At 34.8% G+C, this 5,654-nt stretch overlaps 1 pseudogene; it reads left to right on the plus strand.

Annotated features, from left to right (window-relative positions):
• Window positions 1–492: 492 nt before the first annotated feature.
• Window positions 493–5,195, plus strand: LOC134272780 (uncharacterized; annotated as a pseudogene).
• Window positions 5,196–5,654: the final 459 nt, after the last annotated feature.

Here is a 5,654-nt window from a genome sequence, read left to right on the forward strand (position 1 = left end):
TAAATATATGCCCCAGCCGTAATCACAGTGGGACATAAAAACCATTCTATCCTATTATGCTACAGTTTTGCTTTATATTTAAGGACAAAACTAATCCCATGGCTGGAAATATTTTAAGCCAAAGTTCAAGTGTTATTAATTTAAAGTCTGTATCAGAAAAATTTCATCGGAAGCAAACAGGAGTCCAAAATACATAAAGGAAACGAAATTGATGACTTGAGTTAATTTTATTGGGTAAGAAGGAAATTCAACATTTTGATGAAATTTGATTCATTAAGAAAATTTCCATATTTTCCAAGCAGAGTTACCCATTATCATATATAAGTGAGATATTATTTTCACTTATCAAATTAAAATTGTAGATGTCTGAGCTTGACCTCCAAATACCCATCGAGAGGAAGCTTTTCGTCTATCCCCACTTTGCACCTCAGGTGAAATCTGTGACTTCACACTAGAATACACTTTAGCAGAAAGGAATATCCGCCACCAAAAATGGACTCCATTAGAAGCTCACAAACGTAAGTTTTAATGACAAGAATTTATAAAACTAAAAACAATTCCTAAATCATCTGAATCAGTGTAATTTGTTGACAGTAAAATTGGTTTTAACCAATTTCACACCACTGAATTTAAAATATACCCTAGTCTGGCCTAGACACTTTCAGTTATAAATTTCACTATTTAAAATGAATGATTTAGTTGCGTTGAAAAATAACTGATTCAGTTGAGGAAGTTTTTTTTTATTTTATGATTTACATGTATGATTTAAAGTAAAAAAAATTTTCTAATTAAGAGATAAATAAATATACACTGTCAACATTTCTTTTTGATAAAACATAATAATTTATTAAGCTTATCAATTACTGTATATCTGGAAAATTTTATGTCATTTTTATTTTGCGAATTTGGGTCAAAATGGTGTTGATTAATTTTTTTTACATTTCAAAATTTTGCAAATTACCACTGCTTTGTTTATATTTTCTTATTGGTATTTATTTTTAAGAAAAATATTTTTGCGAATGCATTGAACTCACAAATTTGCTACAAATTTATCAACAGCAAAAATTTCCAGATTAATTAAGGTATGATAATTATAGGTGTACAAAAGTGAAACATTAATTATACAAGAATATATAAATTCCACTTTAATCATTCTCAGTACTAAAGCCATACAACGCATATCAGAGTCAGTGTTTGTGGGACTGTGTTATAAAGTGGGGACGTCACAACAGGTGACCATGAGGAGAGATGTGGTGGACATCATAGAGAAGGTGATAAATGAAATGACGACAAGTGATGACAACAGAGTGATGGTGAGTGGAAGTCACGGAGAAGGATTCAGACTGAAAGGATCTGATATGGACATTATGAAGTGGTCAAATAATCACTGTGTGGTCTGGGAATTATATCAGTCTCAGTATTACAACACACACAGACAAACACTGATCCTGTGTGACTGTTCTGATAGTCCACCAGGATTTACTTTGTTATATTTACTGTCACCAAGCATGGACAGATACATCCAGAGAGTGTGTGTTAGAATGAATAACAGATATTATGTATCTAGTTCTGAATACAGACAGTTCTCTTTGTTCTGAATCATCAGTAACTGCACATTATAACCTTACTCCACATGGACCCTGTGCCAGTGGAACAATCTGGACCAAAAGAATTTGATAATGCCGTCTGTTTAGTCAGTGACTTTTGGCCCCCCTCTGCCTCCTCATGGATAGACAGATGTCACTCATGGCCCCAGCCTCATGTTGTTGATGATATAGTGAAAAATGGATGTCACTTTGTAGCAATTGGACATAAGCTAGGACATCATGAAGATCATGAATGGAGAATTTCTTTTTCCCAAGCTGAACAAAAACTTGTGTTTGTTATGAATCACTGTCAATTCTTAACTTATGGCTTACTTAAATTGATCTTAACAGAAATAATTAACAATGGAGTAGGTGATGATGATAAATTACTGTGTTCCTATCACATGAAAACCGCAGTTTTCTGGGTGATTCAACAAAAAGCAATACCTCTGAGTCACTGGTGTCCACAAAATCTCCTGGGGAGTTTCTGGGTCTGTTTTAAACTCATCCTGAAATGGGTGTTTGAGGGGGTCTGTCCTAACTTTTTCATTCCAGATAACAACATGTTTCTGAGTAAAAAATCATCGTGTCAAACAACATCAACTATTATTAAGACTGTCAGAGTTGTATGAGAAGGGCTTAGCATTCCTGCTACACAGTCCCTCCATTAGGTCTTATATTATAAATGTTTTACATAACCCAGAAACTCCATCTGTACAGATGATCATACTCTGATTTCTGAGGCTGAATTTGATATAAATCTATTTGAAGAAATACTAAGTCATTGCATTATATCAAACAAATTCGACATACAAAGCTGCATTAAATATCTACATACAATAGAAAAGATGATAGGTTCACCCCTCCCGACACAGTATCAAGTCTTAGTGTTACAGATCATTACTGCTAGTGTCCTGCAGTACACTGCTTTTAAATTACACATGGAAACCCACACACCTGACAACAAACTGATTTATAGCGCTGACGAAATGTCCTGTCACATGCTGAAATTAGCAGCCAAATTTGGTTGTATCACAGACATGCTGTACATAGCCATGTATTACTACAAGACATGTAGATACATGGAAGCTTTACCTTTTGTAGAGATGACAAAGGTAAGTTAGCACAGCCTTATGTTATGTATAAAAATTATGTAGATAGAGAGATGTATACTGAGGCTGTAGGGGGACCGTCCTGGTCTAGAAAATGGAGGCAGGCTGTAGCTGGAAATGTCAGAGCTACAATGAGAATCCATTACATCAGTGAATTGATACCAGAACAACAGTCTGCTCAACAGAATAACAACATATTATATATGCCACCCTTTATACTGATGTACATGCTAGAGATCTTGTGCTACAGACATGTAGACACAAAGAGAGTACAAACAGCTCTAGATGATCTACAGACCCTAGTTCACTATGATCAGGGACACCTTATACCTAGATATACAAGACATGTCGTGGCAGATTCTAGGGATCTGTCAACAGGTGACAGGAAACCTCCAGGCTGCCCTTTACTCATACCAACAATCTCTCAGACAAGAACCATACAACAAAGTACACACAGCTACAGAAATGAGAATACAGAGTTTACCAATGGATTCTTTTAATGATCGTATGTTAGATGGGTATTTATAGGAGTTCACCTAATTGAGATTTCTCATTTACATATCCTCCTTGATTTCATATTTTCTTTTCTGTCTGTTTTATTATATACATGTATTATAAAGCTAATAACTAGTCTAGTATAATAAAATGAAAAGAGGCACCATTACTTATCATAATTATACACTTAGCATGCATACTCTTTCACATGCAAGGACTTAATACCCAGAGTAAGATCAGAGTAACAAAGAGAAGGTGCATTTCAACTGTATAACCAGTTGTGCAGCCCACCCTACAGGAACCACTGACCCTCAAGCCACATATTTCAAAATTATTTTTATTTGACTAATTATTTATTGACTGACTTATTTGCAATGGTCAGCTATAGGTACTTGTAATTTTGAGTGAAAAAATTAGGAAAATTTTGTTCATCATGAAAATGTATATATAGAGACACTTTGCCATTTTGTCAAATGGATATGCTTCTGCAGAAGGTGATGTGTTATAAGCGGGCAGCAGACGTAAAATTTTAATTCCCATTACTTTATTTTGCATAAGCTGTCCTGTTGACGCAATTTTATTCATATGAGTTTGATTCGCATTTGTTTACTTTGCATTAATTTACTATGAATTAAACTCTCCGTGTGAACAGGGCATTAATACCTAGTAGCACAGAAGATTTTCAAAGAATTCATGTATTTTCACTAAATAATCAATATAGCCCCACCCTAACACCAGAATCCCTGACCCTGGGGCCATAAAATTCACAATTTTTGTACATGCAGTCACTCTTGATCATCACATTGATGCACTCAGTTTATTTAATACCAAGGAGCAGAGAAGAGGATTTTCAAAGAATTCATGTATTTTCACTATACAATCAATAGAGCCCCACCCTAACACCAGAACCTCTGAACCTGGGGCCCTAAAATTCACAACTTTGATAGAGGCACTTGCTCATCATAACTATGTTCTTAGTTGGTCTATTTAATACCAAGGAGCAGAGAAGAAGATTTTCAAAGAAGTCATGTATTTTCACTATATAATCAGATAGAGCCCCACATTAACACCAGAACCCCTTACTCTTGGGCCATAAAGTTCACAGTTTTGGTAGAGGCACTCTTGGTCATCATAACTATGCACTTAATTTATCTAATACCTAGGAGCAGAGAAGATTTTCAAAGAATACCTGAGTTACTCAGGTGACCTAAAAAGTGGCGTTGCATTTCACCTTTAATGTCCTCAATAATTTAATTTTAGATGAAGCATAAAATTAACGGCTACATTTCATTTCATTAATTTTTGGTAATTATCTACTTTTCATTTGCGGATTTTTTTACTTTTCATTTTCGATATTTTTTAGTTTTCATTTCCGACATTTTTTAAATACATATGTAGTACCTATAGTAACAGATTTGATAACTTTACTTATGAAAAATTGAAAGATTAATGAATAATTGAAATTCAACTTTGTAAAATCTCAAAGATGACAAAGGTCAAGTTAGCACAGCCTTATGTTATGTATAAAAATTATGTAGATAGAGAGATGTATACTGAGGCTGTAGGGGGACCGTCCTGGTCGACAAAGATGAGGCAGGCTGTAGCATGGGATATCAGACTTTACACTAGAATCCATTACATCAATGAATTGATACCAGAACTACAGTCTGCTCAACAGAACCGCATGACAGTATTATTTGTACCATCCTTGGTACTGTTACACATGCTAGAGATCTTGTGCTACAGACATGTAGACACAATGCGAGTACAAACAGCTCTAGATGATCTACAGACCCTAGTTCACTATGATCAGGGGCAGTTTATAGATTTAGATCTCAGAGACATGTCGTGGCAGATTCTGGGGATCTGTCAACAGGTTACAGGGAACCTCTAGGCTGCTCTATACTCTTACCAGCAATCTTTCAAACAAAATCCATGCAACAAAGTACAAACAACTACAGAAATGAGAATACAGAGTTTACCAATGAATTCCCTTAATTAATTAAATGTCAGATGGTATTTATAGGAGTTCACCTAATTGAGATTTCTCATTTACATATCCTCTTCTGATTTCATATTTTCTTTTCTGTCCGATTTATTACATGTATTATAAAGCTAATAACTAGTCTAGTATAATAAAATGAAAGAGGCACCATTACTTATCATAATTATACACTTAGCATGCATACTCTTTCACATGTAAGATACTTAATACCCAGAGTAAGATCAGAGTAACAAAGAGAAAGTGCATTTCAACTGTATAACCAGTTGTGCAGCCCACCCTACAGGAACCACTGACCCTCAAGCCACATATTTCAAAATTATTTTTATTTGACTAATACCACACAGATTTCATACCTGTAACCATTAATTTATTTCAGACTACAATGGAGCTTTATTTATCCGGACGCTTTGGTTCGTAGTCAAATTGTCCAGTCATGTGAAACGTCCGGATATCTGA

This window comes from Saccostrea cucullata, unplaced genomic scaffold, assembly GCF_032062105.1.
Source record: "Saccostrea cucullata isolate Sc308-1 unplaced genomic scaffold, CSIRO_AGI_Scuc_v1 ctg8328, whole genome shotgun sequence".
In the NCBI taxonomy this organism is placed as follows: Eukaryota; Metazoa; Mollusca; class Bivalvia; order Ostreida; family Ostreidae; genus Saccostrea; species Saccostrea cuccullata.